This window comes from Halictus rubicundus, chromosome 4 (assembly GCF_050948215.1).
Source record: "Halictus rubicundus isolate RS-2024b chromosome 4, iyHalRubi1_principal, whole genome shotgun sequence".
In the NCBI taxonomy this organism is placed as follows: domain Eukaryota; kingdom Metazoa; phylum Arthropoda; class Insecta; order Hymenoptera; family Halictidae; genus Halictus; species Halictus rubicundus.
This window is the reverse complement of record NC_135152.1, coordinates 1,237,783-1,247,312: the sequence shown is the minus strand read 5'-3', so window position 1 is coordinate 1,247,312 and position 9,530 is coordinate 1,237,783. Positions and strand designations below refer to the sequence as shown.

The window sequence follows — 9,530 nt, the reverse complement described above, 5'->3', positions numbered from 1 at the left end:
AACGTTTATTTACATTGTAATTAAACTTATAGGAAAGGAAGAGAAGGGATGCAGGAAAATACACTCCCCCTGTTTTAAAAAATAATTTTTTTTTATTGCGGATTTGTATAGTAAAAATACTGATGCACAATGTTGAACGGCGACGATTCCTGTAAACCGTCGGCTTCTCCGTCGGCTCCTCCGCGGGCTCCTCCGCGGCCTCCTCCCACGTCGAGCCGCTTCTTTTTTCTTTGGCCACGATTTCTGTGGCGGTATTCTGCCCGCTTGATCAATTTTGCCAGCTTGTTCTGAAAAATAATTTTATTATGTATAATTGTTGACTGTTCATTATTGATTATTCTATAGTGACTTACGTATGAATATTCATCTAATCTTGGGAGCGCTCTCCCTTCCAGCGTTGCGGATGCCGTGGGCGGTGGGCCAGTATGCTGACAAGTTGCCGGCATCGCGATGTGGGAGGCGGTGGGCGGTGTTGTGTCACCGACCCTTATTGGTATCCTTGATACCCGAGGTTTTGGGGCTGTTTGATTCAGCTCCACATCATGTTCCACCGACAGCCTCTCAAATTTTGCTCGAGTAGGTTCCATTATTCTGGAAAAGAAAAAAAATTATGTTATAAGATTATCGAAGGAGTAAAATGTATATATGTAAAAAAACGTTTTATAGCGTCCAGAAGAAAACTAATATACAAATGAAATAATAGTTGATTTGATTCGTTGGACGCGTGTTATGATGTTGTGTAGAATTTGGAAGTGTGCGAGAACGGTTTTTTCGTGACCGTATCGGATTCGTGAACAAAGATTCTAAGTGACTGCAGGTGTGTAATAATTCGAAAGAATCGGGTACATAATCGTTGGGATGGGTCGGAAATCCACGGGGCGGAGACGTATCGGTGAAGAGCAAAATTGAATCAACACCGTTTTGAACAGCATTCACACCAAAAGACTTGAGTGTTTTCGAGAAGCTACAAGGATTATTTTATTAGTCGAAGATGTAGGAAAAGTTACATTTTACAACGTTTTTATCTGGGCCTCTATTGAAACTTCAAAAAATGTGTTCCATTAACTCGAACAAATTATATCCATGCTGAAAATGTTATCGATATTTGTCAATTATAAGTCGAATTCGTTAAAAATTGCAATTTTTCCCAAACGTTTATAACTCGTAAACGAAGGAAAAAACCAATATCATAGGTTTCATTGACTAAATTTTCAGCATCGATACAGTTTATTCGAGTCAATGAAACATATTTTTTAAAGTTTCAATATAGGCACAGATAAAAGAATTGTAAAATTCAACTGTAACGATTTCAAATGAAATCACAGTTCAAAATTTTTTTGCACCGAATTATTGCACACCAGCAGTCACTCACAATCCGATACGATGCCGAACAAAACATTCTCGCACACTTCCAAATTCTACACAACACTATAACACTTCACCACGCGTTCAACGAATCAAGTTTATTCGCGTAGTAAATAAAGAAAAAAAAATCGACATTCAAATTGACTGACAAACGTTTCTTCACCTATATTCGCGATAGATAGACTTTCTAATACTTACGTTGTTTTCCCTTCTGAAGTCGAGCTCGGAATGAGCCTTCGGTCCCAGCGTCGAGCACGGGGGATCCACCGATTTTCATGAAAATGCACCGGTCGGTCACGAAAGATCGCACCTCCCCTTCGTCTTTCGAATTTCCCGCGACCGCTGGCCGCGGCACGAAGGTCGAAATTCAAATCATTGCCATATGTTTCAAAGCTTGGGCTTTCTGGTGGACTACCAGGAGGGGGTGCGAAAAAACTGAAAGATGCTGTTTACTGACGAAGAGAGACGCGTTCGGTCGTGAAAAAATCTCCGTCAGTAATTGTTCAAAACGCGATATTTATTTCTTATTTTTTCCTTCTTATTTTTATTCTACTGTATTCCATTCTATTCTATTCTATTTTATTCTATTCTATTCTATTCTATTCTATTCTATTCTATTCTATTCTATTCCACCTCATTATATTATAATAAAATGACAAAAATTGTGACAAAAAACGACGAATGTGCATCATCCGCGTCGCTACGACATGTGAGGGAGAATGCAACAGGAAGGCTTCGTCTTTCCAGCAGAAGATTGAGTGTAAAACGAAAATTGAGGGAAACGTGAGTATAAATTTGTATTATTATGTCTAGCTTGTATTTGGTAATTTTACCACCCACGCAAAAATCTGAAAAAATCGGAACCACTGTTTTTGGTGATTCCCTTCGATACAAGTAAAACGAAGAGTGCATAACTTTCCAACATGTGAAAACATTTTTTAAACATTACTAGAAAAATAGCCGTTTCATTTGTAGTGGACCTTTTACTATAAAAGACTGTAGGCCATAAAACATCTGCGTGCCAAATGCGAGTAGGTACGTCCGAAAACATTCATCGCGGTCATTTCGCAGGCAAGAAGGGATTTTTCCTGTTACCTGGTCGTTCTCATATTTTTTTCGCGCGCAGCACAACGTCCAAAGGCCCAAAAGCCGGCCAAGAAAACATTGGAAACCTTTTCAAAAGAAAACCGTGCGCAAGGGTTTTTGAGGTCGCTGGACACGAATATGTTAATTTAACATTTTAATCAATAATTTAATTTTCATTAATTGATTTTTTTATTTTGGTCGGATAACATGATTTTTCTTTTATGGCAGTGTACATTCGAAACCATGTACATGCTGATGCATGGTCACGCAAGCAATTTTAATTAAGTAATAACTTTCAATCGCAAGATTGTCCTCCAAAGTGTACACATTTGACACAATAGGAAGAAACAAGCATTACAGTTCGCAGTATTTGACTGAAGAGAACATAATAAAAATATGATTTCACAATGTTAAAATTAATTTGTAAAGTTGTTCGTTGTGGTTTGAAGAAAATGACATCGCAACTCAAATGAACAATATTCGTAATTTCGAAAAATTGTCCTATGGCCGGCTTTCGGGCATTCTCGCATACTCTGCGCAGTGGCGTGCGATGATTTCCGTACATTATTCCTTTCGTTATTTCCTAACTCGTGGTGATCTGGACTTTGTCAGCCAGGTCTGTCCTGCTCAGGTACACGTGTTTCCATATTTTATGGAACCCAGCCTTATTTGCGCCAATTTGCTTTTCCCCGTCGAAGGACCCGAAATGAGAGAGCACTTGAGAGTGCCATAAACCTCACCCCCCGTACCAGGCCGAGAGGACCGGGCATGATAATTCGTTGGTTTCGTCTCTGGCAGAGTTGGGCAAAATATTTATCTAAATAAAAATTTCGAATAACGAATAAAAGATAAAAATATTTGTATTCGTTATTCGAAGGTTCGAATTAAAAAAGTATCTTTATCCGACGAGTATCGAATAAATAATTCTATTCCACGAGAATGTATCCGACGAATAAAGTTACTTTTCTATTCGAAGCGGATTTATTCGAACTTCGAATAATTTTTCCATCTTTTATCTGTATCTTTTATTGGAAGGCTTCGAATAAATGTTCGAACAACTTTTGCCGAGCGCCGAGCATCAAAGACCCAGCGACGACAGACGACATACAATGTAAGCGGATGGAGAATCGCGGACGAATGAAAGTTTAAACTTTTAGATTTTTCAATATATCCTCATAAAATTGTGACGAGCGTATGGAGGGGATTTTCCTGATGAGAATGAGGTCAAATTCGAGTGTAATCGAACAAGTTTCACTGATTCGTAATGTTACGATAAAAATCACAAACAAATGATGCCGTGTTTGGACTCATTTTGATCGTGAAAAGCTCTACAACTCATTCGTATTAACAATATTGTTCTGATTAAAAATATAAAAGCATAAATTGCCAATAATGCACGATTCTCCATCCGCGTATCTTTTATTCGAATCGTTATTGAAATAATTTTTTATCGAAACAATGCCCAACTCTGGTCTCTGGTGCGTGTTGAGCGCCAGTGTCGGATGACAATATGATACCCTTATTTGAAGATCTGTTCGAATAAAGTCTGATTATTTACTACTTATTTATAGAATAGAAAAATATCCGTTATATTCTAGTAATTAACTAGAATGAAATATGTTGTAGTCCATGTAACAGTTGAAGAGGTTTAGCAATAATTTCTTTTTTGCAGCTTGAGAACTATTTTTAGAAATTACAGGCGAAGTTTACAATTTCTGCCTACATTGTCGATGAACGGGCCTCGCTTGCGAATTATTATCTCCGGGACTGTTTCCACTTCAGCTACACTACTTTTTGTTTAATTTAGAAAGGATACGGCTGTTATAAAATAATTTTTTCGACCATGACAAGTAACTTTACAATGTAGGAAACTGTAAACAAATTCCTCTTTTGCGTTTTTTTCCGATGATGAGCCAGTGATTCACATGTTGGAAAAAATATAGTCACATTCCCTGAAGTTTCCCCTTCAAAATGAACCCTTCAGAAGAATGGAGAATTCTGATTGATTACGTATACATGTTAGTTTGTATGTGAATTGAATATGTTCTACAAGAAAGGTGTCATTGCTCAATGAAAACCACGAGAAGGTGGTGATTATTTACTTGACAATTAGGGTTTCATAAAATATACTTCAAAACCAGAATTTCGTGTTGTCGGCTTTGCAGTCTGCGAGGTACTGTCTGCAAAATATATGTCTAAATAAAAACTTCAAATAACGAATGAAAGAAAACAAAAAATTTGATTCGTCATTCGAAGGTCATAACGTCGATTTGGGAGTTCTAGTCTTAGAATTAATGGAAAAAGGGTGACACGTTTTTTGAAATGTCTGTAAAATCAACAATTTGTAAGAGATCGAAAAATCCTTTGAGATTCGGTCACTAAACACCACATAGAAAGAATAAAAGCCGAAACATTACTACAACAGGGATGACCCATAGTTCTCGAGGTAAAAATAGGGTCATTTAGTCGTAAACGAAGTCTGCTGGTATTGCGGAGCGCACCACTCACCTACCTGAAACGGGGACACCCCGCGTCCTTTTCCAGCTCATTGTGAAGTCAATGTTCAATTCTCTATCCTTCTAAAGGGGTCATTACGAAGGGGAAACGTTTTTAGTAGATACTTTTATGGTTTTACTTTTCTGACTTTATAATGTAATGAAGAAAGGGTGATCCGTTTTTAACACGTCTATTTAAAATCAACAATTTTTAAGATATCGAGAAATCCTTTGACATTCGTTGCATGTTGTTATGTTGTACTTTCAGACGTAATGAAATAGCGAAAAATAGGGCTGCCAAGCTTGTCCACAATGAAGAAGCGCGGGAACAGTCAAACAAGGATATTCCCGAGAAGATGAATGTGGCACCAACAATGACCAGCGACACAGACTGTTGCGTCGCGGAGTCATCAACGCGGGAGGAAACCTCCGAAAAATCCACTATCGCCGAATTGAGCATTGTGGATTTGCGGCACATCTTCGATGAGATGAAAAAACTGGAGAGCCATTCGGAAACTTTGAAATGTTCCATGGCCAATTTAACTATAACCGGCATGAGGCGCTTGGGCTTGGCGACAAAGATACAAATCGAATGCAAGATGTGCAAATATAAAGCGGAAATAAATAGTGAATCCGCAGAAAACAATAGATTGAATATCAATTCCAGTGCGGTCGCCGGCACAATGACTAGTGGAGGTGGTTACACGCAAATGGAGGAAATGTTCTCAGCAATGAACATTCCATGCATGTCTCGATGGATATACAGAAAATGTCATGACGACATCGTGAAGACCTCCATCAATGCTGCTGAAGCAGAAATGATAGCAGCGGCTGAAGAAGAAAAACGCTTAGCCATTGAAAGAGGCGACGTTTTACCATCGGGAATTCCATTCATCCCCGTCGTGGCTGACGGTAGTTGGATGAAGAGATCCTACCGTACTGGAAAATACGACTCCATGTCCGGTGTGGGTGCAATAATTGGATACCACACGCAAAAAGTTTTATTTACTGGAGTGAAGAACAAGATGTGCGTCATATGTCACAACGCTGCCAGAAAGAACGAAAAGCCGAAAAAACATTCGTGCTTCAAAAACTGGGGACGACACCAAACGTCGACAAAAATGGAGAGCGACGCAATTGCAGATGGCTTCGAGACCAGCATAAAAAAAGAGGTCTCGTGTATGCGACACTGATTTCTGACGGCGACAGCAGCGTATATAAAAAAATTTTGGATTGTGACCCGTACAAAGCGGAGATGGTTCGTGTGAAAAAGATTGAATGCACGAACCATTTGCTACGCAACTTCTGCAATAAACTGAAAGATATTGCGAAGAAGACTCCGCCCGGGAAATACAGAAAAGCCGTAGAAAGCAGCGTTCGAAGTATGCGTACGGACATTGCGAAAGCTGCGGAATACAGAGTGAAGGAAAATTATTCGATCAATCGCAAGATAAATAACTTGCAAAAGGATTTGACGAACATTCCTAGCCACGTCTTTGGAGAACACAAAGAGTGCCGAAGACTGGGATATTTCTGCGACCGCATCGCAAATAACGACGAAGAAAACATGGTGCCGCACCTAATGGAAAACGGAATATATTACAAGATTCAAGATATCTTCCGTCCGCTGATAGCTCACGCTGAAACTTTGTTATATAATAGCAATAACAACTCAGTGGAGAGCTTCAATTCAATCATTGCGAAATATACTGGCGGCAAAAGGATAAATTGGAGTCAAAGGGGATCGTATACCGCGAGATGTGCCGCTGCTGTTATACAGTACAACACAAAAGAGGTATTGTCCCGCATTATGCGGGCCAAGCGAAAGGAGCCGCCGAAATGTTTGGAAGCCATGGAGAAACGAAGAAAAGAAGAGAATGAAAACAGAAACCAAAAGCGGAAGTGCTCACCGAAGAAGGCGCGAAAGCCGTTTTCACAGACGACGAGAGACAATGATTACGGACCCAGCGCAGAAAAACCGGACATGGAGGAACATGTGTTCAACCTAGAGAAGGAAAGACACATGGAAATTCTGCAGGATTGGCAGAATAATAGAAAAACCATTGAAAAGGACACCACAGAGCAAGTGAAGAGCCAAAAATGGCAAATGTATAGATCGAAATTACTCACGGCATCGAACTTCGGGCAAGTGTGCCGACGTTTGAAAAAAACGCCGTGTGGTAATTTGGTAAGGTCGCTGCTATACCCAAAAGTTTTGGACCTGCCTTCCATTGAGCATGGGCGGCAGTGCGAACATATGGCCCGAGAAGAACTCTCGCGGAAAGAAGGCATCAAAATAAGAAAATGTGGCCTTTTCATCGATGCCTCAATCCCATTTTTGGGAGCTTCTCCGGACGGCGTGATCGATGATGACGACGGTATCGTCGAAATCAAATGCCCGAAAACGGCAGAAAATATATCGCCAAAAGAAGCAATAAAAACAGTACCTGCAGTACGCAAAATATTTGTGGATGATGCGGGTACTGTAATGAACAAAAACCATTATTACTATTATCAAGTGCAAGGGCAGCTGCACATTACGCAAAAAATGTATTGCCTGTTTTGTGTTTGGACACGCAAAGGCTTGATATCGCTAAAGATATATAGAGACGACACATTTTGGCAGCAAGAAATGCAATCGAAATTGTCCCGATTTTACATACATTGCATGCTGCCGGAAATAGTGGACAGTCGACACAACAGGAGTATGGCCATTCGAGAGCCCTCCGATATAGAGCGAAGAAAGCCTATCGTCATCAGCTCGCGAATCATTGAAATCGCTCGAGCTTCCTGACGCGATGTCGTCGGGCCGCACACTTTGAAACAGTCTGCGGAACCGCTGATTACTTCAGCGGTTGAAAATTGCAAACTAGATCATTCTTTAGCTCGCGAATCATTGGATTCGCTCGAGCTTCCTGACGCGATGTCGTCGGGCCGCACACTTTGAAACAGTCTGCGGAACCGCTGATTATTTCAGCGGTTAGAATTTATTTATTTTTGCAGATTCGACTTCCCTGATAGATTCCAGAGTGCTGCCAATGGATCCCAAACCATCCGACTGCGCATCTCAGACCCGGTAAGTATACACAATCATACGAATTTATCTATTATATGTTTCAATACTTTATTTGTTTTTATTTATGTCATGTTACAGATGAGATTCATGCGGCCAAGTCCAATAGGAGGACTGAGGGGACGTTTCTGTAATCAATCATACTGTTACAATTTCATTATATTTATAATGTAATTTTTGTATTATGAATACTGATAAGGTTTTGGCAGTTTTCCTTATCCTAGCAGCGAATGCTGGTATTCTTTTTCTGCCAAATAAAACATTTTCTTTTATTACTATGTATTTTGTTACAGTTATTTCAGCATCCTTCCGTCCCTCATCCCTCATATGCGTATATAAAACTTCTAAAGTTTTTACTTCAATATCTAAAGTAAAAAAAATATTATAAATTTTGTTTAATTTTTTGTGCGCTTCGTGGCATGGAAAAAGCTGCTTTAATGATATGTGAATATAATTTTCTTTCTGATCGGAAGTGAATTCCGGCTCACTTTCTTTTTAAAAGAAAATTTTGAAAATAACGAATAAAAGATAAAAAAAATTTTATTCGTCATTCGAAGGTCATAACGTCGATTTGGGAGTTCTAGTCTTAGAATTAATGGAAAAAGGGTGACACGTTTTTTGAAATGTCTGTAAAATCAACAATTTGTAAGAGATCGAAAAATCCTTTGAGATTCGGTCACTAAACACTACATAGAAAGAATAAAAGCCGAAACATTACTACAACAGGGATGACCCATAGTTCTCGAGGTAAAAATAGGGTCATTTAGTCGTAAACGAAGTCTGCTGGTATTGCGGAGCGCACCACTCACCTACCTGAAACGGGGACACCCCGCGTCCTTTTCCAGCTCATTGTGAAGTCAATGTTCAATTCTCTATCCTTCTAAAGGGGTCATTACGAAGGGGAAACGTTTTTAGTAGATACTTTTATGGTTTTACTTTTCTGACATTATAATGTAATGAAGAAAGGGTGATCCGTTTTTAACACGTCTATTTAAAATCAACATCGAGATGTCTCATCACACAAACGTAATAGTAACTTGTTCGAAATCCGGAAAATCACAGGAAATTTATAAAATTTAATATATAATTATTATATAAAAATCGATTGAAAATATAAATACATAACGATAAAACATAATAAAATAAAAAAAAAATGCGTTAGTAGGCAGGATTTGAACGCTGGTCGGCCGGGTGAAAGCTTGGCACGCTACCGTCGCGCCACACCAATTTTTGTAGTGTACATAAAATACGGCGTGACATAGACGATATATATAAATATACATATATATAATAGTATACATATATTATTACATTTATGCGCTTCGTGGCATAAAAAGAGCTGCTTTAAATTTCATTCAAATGAGATTTGAATATAATTTTCTTTCTGCCAGGAAGTAAATGCCGGCACATTTTCATGAAGTCCTGGTAATATATATAAAATTATTATAATGTTAAGAATAAATTGATTTAATTTAATATACATCAAATGATTTCATTAGCTTTTGCATACA

At 38.8% G+C, this 9,530-nt stretch overlaps 2 long non-coding RNA genes across 3 annotated transcripts in view; one reads left to right on the top strand and one right to left on the bottom strand.

Moving 5' to 3' along the window:
* The window catches only part of LOC143353118 (uncharacterized), a 231,828-nt gene that overhangs the window by 178,200 nt on the left and 44,098 nt on the right, over window positions 1-9,530 (bottom strand). The window lies entirely within an intron of this gene.
* Window positions 1-9,530, top strand: part of LOC143353117 (uncharacterized) — a 189,666-nt gene that overhangs the window by 179,678 nt on the left and 458 nt on the right. The gene's annotated exons all lie outside the window — the stretch shown is intronic.